We start from the raw sequence: 20,595 nt of genomic DNA on the forward strand, positions 1-20,595 counted from the left end.
AGCTGATTCTATGAGATTAACAGAATTCATAAAACTCAGTATAGAACACAATATAAGTCAGGATCACTGATGAACACCAATCCAAAAGCGATAAATAAACTATGTGAACCAAAGGGTTATTAAGGAATACTAAGTATAGTTCTTCACAGAAATTATAATGGTTAATATTTATTGACTGCCTAATTTGGGCCAGGTATAGTGCCACCCTGATTTATGTGCATTAACATAGTGTATCTGCTCAACGTTCAAAAGGCCCAAGTATTTTGATTATTACCATTTTTAATTGAGAAAATTAAGACACAGAGAGGTTAAGTAGCTTGGGTAAGTAAATGTTAGATAGATAGACATTAATTCGCTCATTCTTAACCTACAAAGAAGGAAACTGACTTAAAATCAAATGTATAGGCAGAAAGAACCATTTTAAATATATTTAAGATTATGGATTAATATGTACAATATACACAAAGCTAATAAAAATCAATAAAAGAGCATGTAGATTATTAAGCAAATATGAACAGGCAACTCACAGAGACAAGAAAAGATCAACCATATATGAATCTATATCTAAAATCACTGGCATTCAGAGAAACATAAATTGGTAATAAATTATCATTTCTCAGTCATTAAATTGGAAAAAATCATAAGCACTGATAATGTCTGCATTGACAAGAATGTGAGGAAACAGATATGCTCATCTACTTACAGTGAAGTACTAATTTTATTAAGCTTTTAAAAGGGATGTTCATTAGCACTGGCAATTGAAATTTAATATTTAGTGTATTCAATATTTTACAGGATTTATTCCTTTAAACCAATAATACATGTCTAGAAATGTATCACATAAACCTGTTGACGTGTGCTTAAATATCATGTGTTTGTTATTGCAGGTTTGTAAGAGTAATACTCATAATAAGAGTATTACTCTTATTTATAAGAGTAATAATCGGAATAGCTTATCAATATGGAAATGATTTTTTAAATATATGGCAATATGAGATACTACACAATCTCAAAAAAGAATGAACACATAGAGAAAAGGAAAGCAATTTAACACCTATAAGTTCAACAATTTTCCACTTAAAAGTGGGATTAGCAGATGCAAACTAAAATGGATAAACAATAAGCTCCTACTGTATAGGAAAGAGAACTATATTCAGTATCCTGTGATGAATCATAATGGAAAAGAATATGAAAAAGAATGTATATATGTGTATAAATGAATCACTTTTCTATATAGTAGAAATTAATACAACATTGTAAATCAACTGTATGTCAATAAAATAAATTTTTTAAAAAGTGGAAACTTTAAAAATTTTTAAAAGCTGACTTTCACATGGAACCTTTTCCAGGATATATCAAATGCTGGGTCACAAAACAAGACTCGGTAAATTTAAGAAACCTGAAATTGTATCAAGCATCTTTTCCAACCACAGTGCTATGAGATTAAAAATCAACTACAAGAAAAAAATGCAAAAAACACAAACACGTGGAGGCTAAACAACCAATGGGTCATTGAAGAAATCAAAGAGAAAATCAAAAAATACCCAGAGACAAATGAAAATGAAACGACAATGATCCAAAACCTATGGGATGCAGCAAAAGCGGTTCTAAGAGGGAAGTTTATAGCAATACAAGCTTACCTCGGGAAACAAAAATCTCAAATAATCTAACATTACACCTAAAGCAACCCGAGAAAGAAGAACAAAAAAAACCCCAAAGTTAGTAGAAGGAAAGAAATCATAAAGATTAGAGCAGGAATAAATGAAATAGAGACTAAAAAAACAATAGAAAAGATCAAAGAAACTAAAAGCTAGTTCTTTGAAAAGATAAAAGCTGATCTCAGAACAAAATAACCCCCAAAGTTAGTAGAAGGAAAGAAATCATAAAGATTAGAGCAGGAATAAATGAAATAGAGACTAAAAAACAATAGAAAAGATCAAAGAAACTAAAAGTTAGTTCTTTGAAAAGATAAAAGCTGATTTCAGAACAATATTAGACTGATTCATTTGGTTAATTTATAAATGTGATACAGACATGCATGCATGCAAGTACAGAGAAAAAGAAGTGGAAAGGGACACATAAATATATGCTATTGTTGTCCTTGAAAGAGGGGCTTGGAGCAGGGAGGTAGAAGAGAGACTTTGATGTATCAGCATGTATGTCTCTTTGTCTGAATCTTTTTGCAGTGAGTATGTGTTTATACATTATTTTTCAGAAATTAAAAATTAGAAAAGCAAATTTTCTTCAATCCAGCTGGACCAATTGGCTATATGTTATGTTTCCATCAGGGACTATGAAGAAATAAAGATTTACTCATATAATTTGCTATCCGTGGCTATTTCCGGTCAATTCCTTGGCCTTTAGGAATTATATTAAGTTGTATAAGTCATCTAACTTTGAGACACATTCTAATATTTTTTTCATTCTTTTTTAGGAACATGTTGGTGCCAGACTTTATGTTGGTTGGCAGTGATACAAGATTGAACAATGTACACTCAGTCCCACCCTTAAGACATTTCATGATTAAGACACTGATTCATACATCATGGCTTCCAAACACAGTGGAGTGATTCTTTCTAAAATAGGAGAAAGTAAAGGAAATAGAGCCTTGTTCAAAGTACTACACTCTGAGACAACAGAATAGGAAAGAACAATTTCCCCTGCTAGAGTATTTTATAGAAAATGAATTTGTCATCAATATTTAAAAATTAGTAAAATTTTTACTTAAAATCTGTATGTCCAGTTTCTTTAAAATTTTTAATACACCAGGAAACACTAGGGTCATTTTCCCACAAGGCAGCTGAATGATTAATGTACTCTTTAGAATGACAATGTTCACTCCATTTTGGCAGAACTCTCACTACTCCTAGGTGATTATCCCCCCTCTCTCTCACAAAAACACATACATGTATCATAGTCAGATTTATTTCTTCCTGCTTCTCACTAGCCACTTTACTTACTACCATCACCTCTTGGGTCCCTGTAGATGTTTTATATTTTGTCACTCTTGTTCCAGTTGGCAGAGTGAAAAAAAACCCAGCCTGGATGACTTTGGAAGTGTGCCAGGTTGAAAAGAGATTTCTCTATTTTAATCACCCCCAAAAGAGGAGAAAATGCATTAGAGACTTACCTGGTGACGCAGTGGTTAAGAATCTGCCTGCCAATGCAGGGGACATGGGTTCGAGCCCTGGTCTGGGAAGATCCCACATGCCTCAGAGCAACTAAGCCCATGTGCCACAACTACTGAAGCCTGTGTGCCTAGAGTCTGTGCTCCACAACAAGAGAAGCCACCACAATGAGAAGCCCACGCACCGCAATGAAGGGTAGCCCCCACTTGCTGCAACTAGAGAAAGCCCACGTGCAGCAATGAAGACCCAACACAGCCAAAAACAAATAAATAAATTTATTTTTTTAAAAAAGAAAATGCATTAGCTGCAACTAGAGTCACACTACAGAAATATCTCTGTGTTTCACATCTTAATCTAATTGTGAGCTGTGGAAAAAATTAATAGAAAGTTACCATGAAACAAGTTCTCAACAGAATCCATTTCTTCTGGTTTTTAATACTGTGTGTTCTCTCAGATGGCACTGGCACTGACATTCCCGTGAGCTTTTCCTTCGCAACCTTATCTTGTGTGTCTTTCCTCAAATCATTTTTTCTATTTACTATAAAGAAATATGGATAACTTCTCTGCCTAGGAAGACAGGATTACTTGAGATACTTTGTGCACAAGAGTATAAAGAATAAAGCAAAAGTCCCTGACTGAAAGAAAAGGATCACATGAAAAAGAGCTACCAGATAATCTGCATAGCAGTTTAGAGTGCTATTTAAGATTCCACTCCAGAGTTTTACCTAGAGCCTTGCATCACTAAGTCTATGGAGATATCTGTAGCATTTGGTCACTTGCCTATGCTCTCTGGTATAGTAGCTTCTTTACATGATTTTACTCAGGTAGAGGGTATGGCAGATTTCCATTACTGAAGATGACCATAACAATAGTTCCCATCCCTCATGCTCTTCAGTGCAACTCTGACCCTCCATCCACTGACAGATGTGTCTATATGTTCCCTCCTCTTGAATTTAGGCAGGCTTGTGACCCAAGCAGAAGTGAAACTGATTGGCTTCCTAGGTTTGGTCATAAAAAGGTGATTCAGCTTCTTCCTGGTTATCTTGCAATGCTCACTCATGGAACTCAGCCATGATGCTTCAAGGAACCCCAGGTCACATGGAAAGGCAGTATGTAGGTATCACAGTTGAGATTTCCAGCTGAGTTCCCAGCATCAATCATCAAGCATGTAATGGATTCCAAAAGGATTCTTATCCCTAGCCATTTAGCCATTTCAGGCTTTTGAGTCTTCCAGCTTGGAGATCCCAGAAATCATGGAGCAGGTATCACCTGTCCCAACTGTGTCCTGTCCAAATTGTTGTCCCACATAATATGTAAGCTTAATGATACGAATGTTTTATGCCTCTATGTTTCAGAATAATTTGTTACATAGCAATAGACAATTGTAATATTGGGTGAACCCTCTTGAGTACAAATAATGGTTTCTGTACCTTTTGCATCTTCCATTCTACCTATCCCTGTCTTGGCAATAAGGGAACTACAGGAAAATAGAGAAATGAGAATTGTTTAATATCACACAGACCTGGTTTGAATCCCATTTCTGTTCCTTACTCATTCTAAGGTGTTAGGCTTGTTGTCTGACATCTCTAAATTCCCTTATCTGTAAAATAGGATCAAAGATACTTCATAGAATTGTTGTAAAGATTAAATTAGATACATGTAGCTATTTTACATACTCCATGCTTTTGAATGATTCACTAGATTAGTAAATTAGTGAATCCACTATTAAGAGCATAGTTCAAGTTCTTATCTTATTGCTAGCACTGCGAACTAAGGGAAGTCACTAGTCCTTTAGTTCTCACCGGAAGGAAAACCTCCCAGCATAAGACAGGTGACTCTTCCCTTGGTGATTCATGTGGAATCAGCCTGCCCTTTATTCTTGGATACACATTCAGGAACCACTCAAGTTGACTTCGAAGATCACTCATCAGTGTGATAAGTCACCTCCCAGTTTGTCATTTTTGTTGTTGTTGTTAATTTCAAGAGCCAGTGGGAGGAGGAAGGCTGAGATTATTTGCTGCTATTCCACAGGACTGTGATCATGTCTACTGCTTCCAGGGTCTTCCTGAAGTAGTCTTCATTTGAATATCAAATATGATGTTCTTTCTAACAGCATGCTTTTGTATTGTGCTCAAGCTAGATTCCAGTTAGAACCTTCTTTTTAATGTTCTGGTGTCATTGAGATGTGACAAAGCATCTGATACATTAACTGCTTCTGAAAGAAAGGAACATGTGTCCAATAAAGCTGCTACGCTAAGAAAAGAAAAAAAAATGAGACTGAATCTGAGACACAGCAATGTCCCAAACTGAAACATTTCATGCCAGCATAATGCCTCCCTTCTGTACATGTGTGAATGTCAATTGCATACAAAGTACCTGTTTATCTGCTCACAGCCGGTCCATCTTTAAAGCCAAGTGAGAGCACATTTGCTGACCCAAGGAACATAAATGACATTATTATCTAATGAACTGTTGCAGAATTCATTTGAATGTGGCTGTCCTTTGGAAGAGTATGAATCTTTCCAGTGATTAAAGTGATTTAGACAGGAGTAGTTCAGGATAGACAATATTAATTTAAGAATGAGTCATTATGTTCAGTACAAGTCTGGAACCTAACGAGCTGATTAAAATTCATTTAAATCACTTGGAAAATACATACAGAGGCTGCACAATGTACGTAATTTGGAACCAAAAGACATTTCCTCTAAAAACCAATATATTTCAATCAGTAGAAATAAAATAAATCCATATTTTTCCCCCCAAATGACTAGGCTGCTTCAGTTCTGAGGTTTTGAAATTAACTGAGACTGTGGAAGCACCTGAGTTTAAAACTTCGTTTGAAAAAGGAATGAACAAAAAGGCTGATGAATATTATTTCATGATTTACTTAAGTGAGAGATTTACAAGATGTGGTGTCATCTCAATGATGAGAGTAACTTTTGTATGAAATTAGTTTGCATGGTTGAGTTTGGGATTGTGCTAGCAATCTTAGCCCCACTGGTACAGAAATAAGAATTAGAAGAGCAATTAAATAATTACAAAAAATATTTTTAAGATATGTATTTAGAAGTTGCCAAAATAAGAAGGAAATGAATCACTTTTGGTAGTTTTGGAAAATAACTTGTATTAGCAATGAACTGATAACATAAAACTTAAATTTTAAAATTTTCGAGGAGTCATTTTTTGCTCTTGTGCATTAATAAAGAAATGTGATTGAATAATAACTTTGTCGACACTGGTTGTTCAGGCTTGGTCTTATTTGTTTTGTGGGTTTCTCTTCAAACTTAGACACTGAATGTTGATTAAACTGAGCTACTCATGAAGATTCCTGAAACTTGGCCAGTGATTATTTTGATATAAGTGTGAAATACTACCCTGGTCAATGAGACATAAAACAAAATGTTATGAGGGCTGCTAGGAAGTTATTTTCACTCTTTTTTAAAACATTTTTTTTGTTTTCTTTTTTAAATTTATTTATTTTTGGCTGCGTTGGGTCTTCGTTGCTGCACGCGGGCTTTCTCTAGTTGCGACGAGTGCGGGCTACTCTTCATGTAGTGTGCAGGCTTCTCACTGCTGTGGCTTCTCTTGTTGCAGAACATGGGCTCTAGGCGCGTGGGCTTCAGTAGTTGTGGCGCATGGGCTTAGTTGCTCCGCGGCATGTGGGATATTCCTGCACCAGGGCTCAAACCCGTGTCCCCTGCATTGGCAGGTGGATTCTTAACCACTGCGCCACCAGGGAAGCCTTATTTTCACTCTTAAGGAGAAACACAAATGTAAGACTCCCCTTCCTTTTTTTAGGATATGATGCTTAGTAGTTGGCAGTCATCTTACAACCCTGAGGAGAAGGTCACTGAATGTTGATCAGAAGCCTTGACATCATTGAACCAATCTATTAACTGGTTCTGGACTTATTCTGCTTCTCCATTTTTTGTTACATGAGGCTATAAAATTTCTATTCCTTTAAGCCAGGTCTGCTGGATTTTAGATATTTGTAGCTGCCAGAATCCTAATTGGTATCCATAGGAATTAACCAATCTCATTCACATAAGTATTCCAGGGCACTGAGCAAACTTTGTCAGGTAAATTTTCTTCTGTCTAGCTTCAATGTAAAGAACCTCTAAGCTTATCCTTCTTATGCTGCAAGACGATTAAGAGAATACTTCTATAAATTTAAATGTAACTTCTGCTGACTTCTAGCTTCTGGTGTTAAGTTATATAAATTTAAAGACAGCAATTTTTCTCAGGGTGAAACTAATTGCACTGACCTAAAGATTAGCATAAGGTGACGGTGAGTTCTCTCCAGGCTAAGAAATAGACATCCTTATTGCAGAAATACAAATTCTCTCCACCCCCTTCTTACACAAAATATGCCACCTTGTTATCTTGTCATCTCTCGTCCCCTTTGGGGTCCAAACTTTCTCTCCCATTCCTGAAAATAAAATTCCCTTATCTTCATTATGCAAATAAGATTCTCTACCTTGATGAATGAATGGAAGAATTAGAAGCAATGTACATATAATGTCTAAGACAATCCTTGTCTCCTAGATGTTTAATAGAGAACGTATTATTATGCTAAGAGTGAATTTTCTGAAGTCACTGGCAGTATGAAATGCCAAATACCTCCTCACCTCACCCCGGCCCCAACTTAACACTGTTCAAGAAATATGTGCTTTATAGAGCAGCCTTGGTTTGCTTAAGGAACAAGACCTGAGTAAATATTATTGTGATAAAAGATAAAATTTGGGATTAACAGTTACACACTACTATATGTAAAACAGAAAAACCATGAGGACCTACTGTATAGCAAGGGAACTATACTCAATATCTTGTAATAACCTATAATGAAAAAGAATCTGAAAAAGTCTATATATATATATAACTGTATTTGAGTACAACTGAATCATTATAAATCAACTAAGCTTCAAAAAACCTTTTTTTAATTTAAATAATTTTTAAAAATAGAAAAAAAAGATTAAATTACATTAGAGTGGTTTAAATTAAGGGTCCACTTCTCCTAAATAACATCCAGCCTTTTACATATTACATGTACTCTAAGAGAGATTCCTAGAATCAAAATTTGGGTCAAACGGAATGCACATTTAAAATTTTGACAGACTACACTAAATTTCCAAGCAAAAGTTATAGTCTCACCAAAACTAGATGAAAGGACTAGTTTGTCCACACCCCCCAGCAGCACTTTCATAATCAACATTTTATTTTTTGCCAATCTGTTTAGTAAAATGTGATATCTCATTGTTAATTAATTAATTAATTTTTTATAAATGTATTTATTTAGTTTTGGCTGCGTTAGGTCTTTGTTGCTGCTTGCGGACTTTCTCTAGTTGCAGCGAGCAGGGGCTACTCTTTGTTGTGGTGCGCAGGCTTCTCACTGTGGTGGCTTCTCTCGTTGTAGAGCATGGGCTCTAGGCACACGGGCTTCTAGCAGTTGTGACATGTGGGCTCAGAAGTTGTGGTTTGCAGGCTCTAGAGCACAGGCTCAGTAGTTGTGGCACACAGGCTTAGTTGCTCTACAGCATGTGGGATCTTCCCAGACGAGGGCTTGAACCCATGTCCCCTGCATTGGCAGGCGGATTCTTAACCACTGCACCACCAAGTAAGTCCTGTTATTTTAAAATACATTACTTTAATTATGACTGCATTAAAATTATTTTTTTTAATTTATCCTTTATTTACCTTACTTTCTGTGAAGTATCTTTTCATATCTTTTCCCCATTTTGTTTTCCTGGATGAAGTTTTGTTCCTTATTAATGTCAAGGAATATGTATGATTATAAATACAAAGCTATAATTAACCTTCTGTAAGGCATATGTGTTGAAAACTCCTTTCCCATTTTCCCATTTGTCTATTGACTTTATGTTTATTGCCTTATATTTAAAAAACAATGTGGTCCTCTTTCACTTTCTCACTCTGTTATGCCTTCACACATTTTCTTTTATTATTTTCATGCTTTCATAAAACATTGTTTATAAAATTTTATGTTGGAACAAGAAGTAAGGTAAACTGGCTTTAATTGTTATTTGGTTTTTATACCTCAGTTTGTTAATTAATCCATTTCCTTTGATTTGATTTGAATTGCAAATCTCATTTTATGTTCATATTTACTTGAGTCTATTTCCATGCTTTCTTTTTTGCTTTAATGAGTGTATTCCTGAAATATTAACACATTCTTTTAACTGCAATTTGATAATACATTTTACTACCTGGTAGGATATACCTTGTTTCTTGACATTCTTACTATGTTTTCGTATTTAACTTACAATTAGTTTTAATCGTTAAAACCAAACTTATTGATTATTTTAGACACTAAATTGTCTAGCTATTGTCTAGCTCCAAAAATCAGGACTTTTATACCATTTATTCAAATATTCTTTATCTGTCTTAAGAGAATCTTAAACTAGACTTTACATAAATCCTAAATGCTTTTTGTTAATTATTTATATCTTTGTAACCGGCCAACATATATATTGAATACCCCTCTTAGATCTAACTGACTTTTAATTGCTTCTCTGGGGTGTTTGCATTAATGATCACAATAATTTGCAAATACAGATAATTTGCATTTTTCTTTTCAACTTATGTACTGTGGTAATTAATTCAGTAAATATATACTGAATTGGAGACAAACTGTGACCTTCATGGAGCTTAAATTCTAGCAAGGGCTTGCATTTTTCTCTTATACAATTGCATTGGAGACTACTCCTAGACCCTTTTCAGTATCAATGGTGATAAAATGCTTACTTGTCATGTTCTGTATTTAACAAGAATGGTTCCATGCTTCCTTTCTGTGATCATAAGTATGATGCTGACTCTCCTCACCTTGGCATACGTGGTTTTCATGTTAAAATAGTAACTATTATTTTTAAATTAAGAGTTTTCATCAGTAATGGATGTTGAATGTAACCAAACACCTTTTCTACATCTATGGAGATAACTGCATTTTTTTCCTCCTTAACCCTTAAAATAATGTGGTATCTTAATAGATTTCTCAAAATTGAATGGTTAGTGGTCTGCTGAAAAGACAATCTCTGTTTACAAAATTTCTAATGGTATGTATAATTTAACAAGCCATATGTTGTTTAAATCCTTTGTATCTTAAATTGACTGAAATAGCTGTTTTGTTAATCATGCTAGCAATTTTTAAGAAGGAATTCAAATGCTGTACAATAAATAGAAAGCTCTGCATGTTCTAGGTCCAATTTTTACAATACAATCTTATCCAGAATTGCACTAATTCTCACCCCAAATAACAATGTAAATATCACTTTTTACTCACATATATTGTGTATGATCTATTTTCCATTTTTTTCTCCTTAAAGCAAAGCCTTAGTTGATTTTTCTTTGAAAGTACCTACTAAATATCCTGCTATAGAAGAAAAGGAAAGAAAGACCTTATTATTTCCTCCACCTCTTCTCCCCCTTCTAATTATTAGAAATATGGTATTTTACATTGACAAGGTTTATAGCCTATACATTCTTGTCTGTTAAATAAAATGAATTATTTGTGCTTTGTCTATATTTTGATTTGCAAAATAAAAACAATTATATAATTCATAATATAATGATTATGTCTATGTATATTCCATTTGTAGAACGATGAAATCGTGTAGGTGAAATCATGTAGAAAAAAATGAAGCCTTATACCCTATACATTTTTGTTTTTAATTTTTTTGGCTATGTTGGGTCTTCATTGTGGTGCACGGGCTTCTCACTGTCGTGGCTCCTTTTGTTGCAGAGCATGGGCTCTAGGTGCACAGGCTTCAGTAGTTGTGGCACGTGGGCTCAGGAGTTGTGGCTCACGGGCTCTAGAGCTCAGGCTCAGTAGTTGTGGCACACGGGCTTAGTTGCTCCGTGGCATGTGGGATCTTCCTGGGCCAGGGTTCGAACTCATGTCCCTTGAATTGGCAGGCAGATTCTTAACCACTGTGCCAGCAGGGAAGCCCCCCTATACATTTTTGAAGTTAATCCACATGAATCATACTTGCAATTTAGTGTGTTAGACTACATTTTATTTTTTTCTAGCTTTCCTATTCTGTATCCTGCTCAACTGTCATTGTTTATTCTAGTTCATGTCATTCCCTATGTTAAATTTCTTTTAATTTTGCTGATGTGACATCTTGATCAATATGTTGATAAAATACACTTTGATAATGAAAGCTCTAATGTCATTTTTTTGGTAAAGCGTCTTTATTTTGTCCTCACATTTGACTGGGGACAGAATTCTAGGTTTATATGTGATTTCCCCACAGAATTTGGAGACATTTTTTTCTGTATCCACTGTTGCTGAGGAAAATGGATGGTACTCTGTAATATTCTTTTCTTTGTAAATAACGTTCTGTTGAGCTTCGGGAGCTCTTGGAATTTTCCCTTTGTTTCTGAGGTTATGGAATTTCAATGTGTTTACATGTGGACAATACTTCGTCAATCCTGCTTTCCATTCAAGATGTCACCTCAGTGAAATAATTGCTTCTTCATTTCGGAACACTTTTCTTCTAATTCATTTTACTATTTCTTCTTTTCATTTGTTTCTGGTATTCCCCTGTTTACAATTTGTACTAGATGGTTGATGGATTATTTAGATATTTTTGCCAAATCTCTAAATTCCTCTCTCAAGTTATCTACCTCCTAGTGGCAGATACAAGGCCATATAGTCACTAAACCATTTCATTTCCCATCACCACACAGTAAAACATCATTTCCCAGCTTCCCTTTGATGCATTTAGGGTTTACACAACTAGTTCTGGCCAACAGGAAGTTGATGAAGCTATGCATGTTCCTTTGGGTACACGTAGATGTGAGTGTCCAGTGGTCTACCTCATGTTCTCTCTTTCCTTAATCTGAAGGCTAACTGATGTCAATGAAACTTAGAAGCCAAAACCGACGGTGAGCCAAAGATGGGACAAATTTGGCTTCCTGAGGCCCTAGTTAGAGAAGCGTTTCCTTGAAGTGTTGACTTACTTTTATTAAGGAGCTGAGTTTTAGACAAAGTTCTTTTATATAGCAGCTCATGTGAATTACTGTGACAAGGACTCCTTGCTTTTTTTCATTTGGGTTCTGGGAATATGACTGAATTTACCTTCCAGATAAATAATTTAAATGTTACCTCTAAAAATGCATTTATTCCATCCATGTGTTAAATATCTTAAATGAGTTGGGCAATTATAATGTTAATTTTAAAGATAGTTTTCTTGTTTTCTGTTTGCTACTTTCCATTGTACTCTGTTCTTATTTTATTTATGCAGTAACTCCTAGAATCTATCAAATTAAGATTTTTCTCCTTGGATTATTCTCTTGTTTTTGTAGAATTGCTTGTTCTATTTATTTACCCTGGTACTTCTCTCTCATCACTTGTCTTTTCTTTTGAAGTTTTCATCATATGCCTTTTCTATTATTTGAATTTTTAACTATGAAAATGCCCTACTTCTATAAAACAGAGTGAAATAAAAATTAATTTACGTTAGTTTAAAATAATTTAGGAAAAACAATCCCCAAATGTTAGGCATAAACTCCTCTATGTCAGATTTCTCTTGCTCTTTACATTTGTTGACTTCTGACTGTTTTTTCACACTAGTTGACATATCTTTGACTTTACATTTGTTGACTCAGCTTTGAGCATTTCTGGGACTCTACTCATAAATCTTCTAGTCTCATAGGCTGTAATCTAATGTCATTTTTCTTTAAAATTGATCTCATCCACTCTCTACCTTCCAGTTATCTGCGCTCCCTCCTGTCTTATATTTGTTTTAGTTTTACACTTGAAATAAACTTTTGCCATTACAATGCAGTTTGGGGAAAACAAGAAGACAGATGTTTGTGCTGCTGGACAAGGATTAGGGTAAAGCAAGTGAGGCAGCATTGTGGAGGGCAGGGTTGGAGCATATCTTGACAATCTTAAAATTGTGATACTGCATTACGGATTTTTGCATTGTTTTTGGTAATTTAAAATGCACTAATGTATTGAATGAAGATATTAATTATCTTGATTACTGAGATTTTGCTACCCTTTAAAATTTTACACCTGATATGAATGCCTTATTTGCCTCAGCCTAGTCCTGGCCCTGATAAGCTATCGTAAATCAAAGACTAGGAGACACTGCAGAATGGATATTTAGGTGCGTTGTAAAAAAATGTTTTGCAGCTTTAATGTAACCCTATTTTTGCCTGCGGAATATGTAGCCTGGAGAAAAGAGGTCACCTTTATATTCCTATGAATGTAATTTCTATAAACAGTAATAAGCAAATCAGACAAAATTTACATTTATGACTATAATGTGAAAGATGCATACCAGCCACAGCTGAGATTATGAATCAGCATAGTCCTTGAGCCTGGGTATTATTCCCTGCTTGCCACACAAAATCTACTTATTTTTCCTTTTTTCTTTCTTTCCAGTTTTATTGAGATGTAAATGACACATAACACGATACATTTAAGGTGTATGGCATAATGTCTTGACATAAGTATGTCTTTCAAAATGATCGCAATAAGTTTATTTAGCACCCATCACCTCATATAGTTACACTTTTTTTTCTTGTGATGAAAACTTTTAGAATTTACTCTCTTAGTAATTTTCAATTACCTGCTCTACCGTTCCTATGTCCCCAGTCTTTTCTGTGACCTGGGAGTCTGACCCAACACTTACTTCCTTGTTGTCTGATTTCAGGTTGTGTCCAGTCAGTGGGAGGCACAAGCAGATGATCAGAACAAGGAAGAGAAAATGTTTTGGGCATCCACTCCCCTGGATCTCTTCCTTCCAGGTCATGGATTGGCCGTGGGTGTATTTCCTTCCTATTGGTCACATGTTGTACCAGGAGCCTTGCCTTGCAGCTTTCTGTGTTGTAGCAAATCCCTCTCCCTACTGGTCCCATCAGACTTAGGTTTGACAACTGCTCTCCTCTGTTGTTCATCCCAAGATGCTCCACTATTAACTGACCTTAATGACTCATCTTGAATGTGCCAGGAAAATAATTGATGGTATCATGGGTCCAAAATGCTCATTAGGTATTTGAATCAAGTTTTTGGAAAATGGAATTCAAAGTCTGTGGAACTAGATTTAGAAGAAAGTTCATCATGTAGTTCAGCGTGATATGTGATGCTCAGTTCTTCCACATTCCATGATGAAACTTAATAACCATAATATTTCTTTCAAAGTTCAATTTCACTTTTGTCCATCTCCTACTGAATGAGGACACATGGTATGTTAAGCTTCAAATAGAAACTTTAATTTATGTCACTGTCACTTGAATTTATATCACTTAATTATTTGGTAGTAGGATAATGATAGTAATGTGATTATATGCTGTGGCTGCACTACCCTTAGTTTATTTGAAATTTTAAAACTTACTTCAACTTAACTGTTAACAAAACCTCTTAAATTCCATATATGCAAAAACTAACCACATGTATTTATAGCTGTATCTGACTTGGGGCATACAAATATCCAATGGTTTAACACAATGACACGGCATGAGAAGATGAATTCAATATCCCCAAATCAGTCTAATATTCCCCAACTTTTCCTAAGGGGAAACATATGTGCTAGTTAATGCCTCAAAGATTTAGAGCCTAGAGTGTTCAAGAGTCTGAGAAAATCCCCAAGTGTTAAGTCATATTCATGGGGAAGCTGAGTCGAGTTATTCAGGACACCTGGATACCAGCTTATGCACAATTTTATCCAAGCATCTTTAAAATTTTTCACTTAATGAGGCATATTATAAGGAGAAAAATGACCAGAGAATGTATATTTGGTAAAGGTAGCAATCCAATTGATAAATTCCAATCTCCCAACCATCTGGAGGGACCAGATTGGCAGGATTTCTCGTCAGCATTCTGTATATTATCCATGCTTCACAAGGCAAGAAAGGGTATCACTCAGCACTCTCCAATGCTTAAAATGATGGATTCCTTTAACATGTTGCTAACCAGTCTGCAATATTTCTTTAAAAATATCTCTTTGGTATTATGCATCATTTAAAAAAGAAGAATTAGGGATTAACAGTGTTAAGTTGCATTTGTTATAGATAATAGCAAAGATTCAAGATTGAAGGCTCCCCACCCATTCAACTGGAGGGTACATCTTCTCTCTCTCTTCAACCCTCTTGCCACCTGGGGCTCAGGTTAAATATAGTGGTGCTATGTCAGACTGAAGAAATCCACAGATTTGGGAACTGCACATAGTAGGATGGGTTCATTATTTCTATGTTAAAGCATGAGCAACAGTGTGAAACATATGGGTAAGACAGAGTGGGAGAAGTAGAATAACGGTAAATTTTAAGCATCTATTCTACCCTTTAGTAGTTTTCTTGAAATAGACAGTTTTTTTCTCTGTTATTGATGTGTAGTTTGAAAGACTTAGATTCCTAGATTCTATTCAAGCCAAATGTGAGCTATAGCCTTCTGTTAAATATTCTGTTTATATCAGAGGTCACAGTATGTCTGAAGCCAATAGCTATGATACAACCAACAGAAACACTGAAAAGTAGTTTCAACTTATTCCAAATTGAAAAAGTTAACTACAACACAACATATGAATTAAAAAGTAGTTTCTCAAAGTGAAATACTATCTGAGGATTGTCTAAGCCTAAAAGTTTCAAGATATAGCTAAATGTTCACTAATAGAAACATTTAATTCTGAGATTTTCTATATCCTTTCAGTTTTGGGTTTAAAAACAAACAAAAAAAAACAACTTATTAAGTTATTACTCTAATGGAAGTAAAACTGAATTTGCTTGTGGGAAAGGAATAAAAATCTCAGAAAATGGGCAGAAGATTTAAATAGAAACTTCTCCAAAGAAGACATATAGATGGACAAAAGGCTCATGAAAAATGCTCAACATCACTAATTATCAGAGAAATGCAAATCAAAACTACAATAAGGTATCACCTCACTCTGGTCAGAATGACCATCATCAAAAAATCAACAAATAATAGGGCTTCCCTGGTGGCATAGTGGTTAAGAATCTGCCTGCCAATGCAGGGGACACGGGTTCGAGCCCTGGTCTGGGAAGATCCCACATGCCTCGGAGCGGCTAAGCCCGTGTGCCACAACTACTGAGCTTGTGCTCTAGAGCCCGTGAGCCACAACTACTGAAGCCCATGCGCCTAGAGCCTGTGCTCCACGAGACAAGCCACTGCAATGAAAAGCCCACGCACCACAATGAAGAGTAGCCCCCACTCGCCCCACCTAGAGAAAGCCCATGCAGAGCAACGAAGACCCAACACAGCTAAAAATAAATAAGTTTATTTTTTAACAAAGTCTACAAGTAATAAATGCAGGAGAGGGCGTGGAGCAAAGGGAAGCCTCCTACACTGGTGGTGGGAATGTAAATTGGTAATAGACACTATGGAGAACAGTGTGGAGGTTCCTTAAAAACTAAAACAAGGGCTACCATATGATCCAGCAATCCCACTCCTGGGCATATTTTCAGAGGAAACTGTAGTTTGAAAAGATACATGCACCCCAGTTTTCCTAGCAGCACTATTTACAATAGTCAAGACATGGAAGCAACCTAAATGTCTATCGACAGATAAATGGATAAAGAAGATGTGGTATATACATATGTATACACACACACACACACACACAACACACACCCTCCCCATGAATATGGTATGTGTGTGTGTGTGTATATACACACATATATATGTATGGTATGTATACACACACACACACACACAGAGTGAAATATTACTCAGCCATATAAAAGAATTAAATAGTGCCATTTGCAGCAACATGGTTGGACCTAGAGATTATCATACTAAGTGAAGTAAGCCAGACAGAGAAAGGCAAATATCATATGATATCACTTATATATGGAATCTTAAAAAAAAAAGATATAAATAAATTTATTTACAAAACAGACATAGAAAATGAACTTATGGTTACCAAAGGGGAAAGTGGAGGAGGGATAAATTAGGAAGTTAGGATTAACATATGTACACTACTATACATAAAATAGATAACCAACAAAGACCTACTGTACAGCATAGGAAACTATACTCAATATTTTGTAATAACCTATAAGGGAAAAGAATCTGAAAAAGAATATATCTATCTATCTATACATATGTATGTATACATATGTATAGATAGATAGATAGATATAACTGAACCACTGTGCTGTACACCTGAAATTAACATGACATTGTAAATCAACTATACTCCAATAAAATTTTTTTAAAAAGAAAAAAAATAAGAATCTCAAGACTGAAGATGTAATACTTAAGTGACAGGAATTGAGAATTCCTGTTTCTTGGAAAAGATACTCTCTTGACACCTTTAGGATTCAGCTAGACAATGAAGCTGAACTAAAGGACTATGATTTAAAGACAAGAAAAAAAATCAAACTTGAGATCTGTTTTGTGTGTCAAAAAACATAACAAGAAGAAAATAGGGCCTTGATTTCTGAGTAGCAGACTGTATGTAATTTTAAAAATACTAAACTGATAAGAGGGAAAACGAACAGCAATGAAAAGATGGTTTCTGCCTTTAACATTCAAATGTCCTTTGTTTTGTCTTGTTTTTCACGTTGACTCAGTTTATGTTTACTAGAAATTTCAGTTGAGAACAGTCCTCAGATGTTACTGCATATATTGAAGAAATGGCTTAGACCAATATCAGATTTTAATATTTCCAAAGCACGGAGCTGACAACGGACTCTGAAACATGAAAGTAAAGCTGTGAAACTCTTCTTTACAGGTGTTCTGGTGGATGATCCCCAAATAGATGGAGGAGTGAGCTATTCGGGAAATGAGTTGAACTGAAGCCTGGCTTCAGTTTTGAATTACCCAAGTTCAAATAACATTTAGGTTGAGCTCAAAGAAAATCCAGGTGAACTGAAGCAACAAAGAGCATAGAAGTTCAGCATGAAATAAAGAATTCTAAAGCAGGACGTGAAGTATAGATTTACATAATTTTTGCCACGAGCATTCAGATATTACTATTCTTTTGGGAATGTTCTTTACAGTATCTGGTCAAGGAAATGCAGTTGCCTGTACAAAGGAAGACATATGAAAGATTATGGCAAAAAAAAGAAAGTGCCTTTCTTTCTCCACTCTCTAAAACATACTACCTATTCTGTCACTCTTCTTTTTAGTAAGCATCTCATGCCAAGTGACTTTCACTTTCCTTCCTTGAGGTCATGGTATCTTCAGAACATATCTGCCTGGGGCTAAGAATTATATATACTTTCCTATCAGGTACTGTGCATGGGATCAGGAGTCAGAGATTTTAATGTTGGAACACAGTCACCTTGTTTTACCAAGGAACATCTTTTAGAATACTTGTAACAGCTTGCCATGTGTGTGTCTGTGTGTTTGTGTGTGTGTGTGATTTATGTTTTGTCTGGTTCCCTTGTGATAGTAAGATCCCGAAGAACATATGCATGTCCTATTTGCCTTTTAATCACCAGTATCATCAACCAAAGGACTTTTCACATTATTGTCATTAATAAATGTATATTGGACTGAAAAAAAGATGAGTGTTTATTAATAAGATAAAAGCAGAGGAGAGAAGGTTTTTATTTGGAATCAAATTCCAAACATTTTAAAGGGATATATGGTAAGCATAAGAGAGGAAAGACTCCATATTCATCATTAAAAATCTAAATTCATATTCTAGATGATCCAGTCCCCTGAGCTGGACAGTCCAAGAAAATTTGTAAAATTCCCATTCTTCATTATGTTTAAGCAAAAAGGGACACTTAACAATGGAAAGCCAAATAATATCAATTACCAAGATATAAAAGCATGAAAAAGTAGTAAGAAAATTAGAAAGAAAAATAGGGAGAAAGCAGAACAGGTTACAGTGTTTCTACAGAGACATAAAAAACATTAAGAGATCTGCAACTGTCTTCAGCAGTTAATCATGTGACAAGATATTTTTAGTTCATGGTTTTATTGAACAAATTTGTACTGAATGCCTACAACGTGACAGACTAATTTCCAGGGATTGTTCTAGCAGAGCTCACATCCAGCAGAGGTACAGAAACAATAAATGGCAAATCTAATGCCATGTCATCAGTACCATGAACTCGGTGAGGTAAAAGCACAGAGCAGAACAGCTGACTTATTGGGGTGGGAGTTCAATGTGAGATGTGAAGAGGGTACATGTTATCCAGGTGAGAAAGGCAGGGACCAAGGATAACAGGGAGAGGAGAGATGCTGACTTGTGGTACAAATTTTTGAATTAATTCATTACTAAACTGTGGGTTTAGATGGTCACAAATTTTCCAAAAGGATTAGTTTTCACAAACTGGTGATAATATCTACAGTCTCTCTGGAAGGAGTCCCATGTCTTGTTGTTGATAAGATATATATTAAGCTTTTGTGTTACAACTAAGAACATTAAAATATGTATAACAAATCATTAAAGGTATTAAATTGTTACAGTATAAGACAGTCACAAATACAAAAGAAAGCAGTAAAGGAGAGACAGAGGAATAAATAAAATATAGAGAAAGAAAACAAGAAGCAAAATGGCAGAGCCAAATACAACCAAATCAATCATAATATTAAATGTGAATGGATTATTATTCAGCAGTAAAAAGAAATAAAAGTGCTGATACATGCTGCAGCATGATGAACCTTGAAAACACTATGCTTAGTGAAAGAAACCAGTCACAAAAGATCACATAATTGCATGATTTCGTTTATATAAAACAACCAGAATAGGGAAATTCATAGAGACAAAAGGTAAATTTGTAGTTTTACCTTGGGGTTGAAGGGAGGGATGGGAGGAATGAGTAGTTATTGTTAATAGATATGGTGTTTCTTTGGGGGGAAAATTCAACTTAGGTTGAATAGTTGTACAACTTAGGTGACCGTTGTACAACCTTTTAAATATACTAAAAAAGCATTAAATTGTACACAGTATATGAGTGAATTTAACTGGTATTTGAATTATTTCTTAACAAATATGTTGGAAAAAAAATACCATCAAGATGCCAAATTGAAGGGCCCAAGAGCAGAGGTGTGTTGCTTCATCAGCATCAGTCATCTCCATCCCATCTCTCTAAGGTAAGCAGACACTTTGATCAAGCTTGTCTCTTTAGCATAAATATTCTTTCCCTGTTGTCTGTCTTGTAAATCTAAAGTCCTGTTTAAAAAGTCACTTCTCTTCTTCCTCCAACAATTGGAATTAATTACTGTGTTACTTTATTATCTCTGTTCTGTTAGTACTTTTATAAAATATCAATGGTAGCATTTTCCCTTCATTTTTGAGAGGTTCTTTGTGCATCCATTCCTCCTGCTAGTCTGTGGGTTCCTTCAGAGTAAGGGTGATACTTTGTATATTTTTATCTCTTGTTTTCTCTCAGTGCCTAATGCAGTATTCAGCCATTGGTATACTTAAATAATGTTTGCTGAACAAAAGAAAAGTACAAGAATGTTGGATTATCTGGTTGGAAAGTAGCCTGACATTATCATGGGTGACTATAACACAAGCCTTAAGTT

Source organism: Mesoplodon mirus, assembly GCF_964341445.2.
Source record: "Mesoplodon mirus genome assembly, chromosome: 12".
In the NCBI taxonomy this organism is placed as follows: Eukaryota; Metazoa; Chordata; class Mammalia; order Artiodactyla; family Ziphiidae; genus Mesoplodon; species Mesoplodon mirus.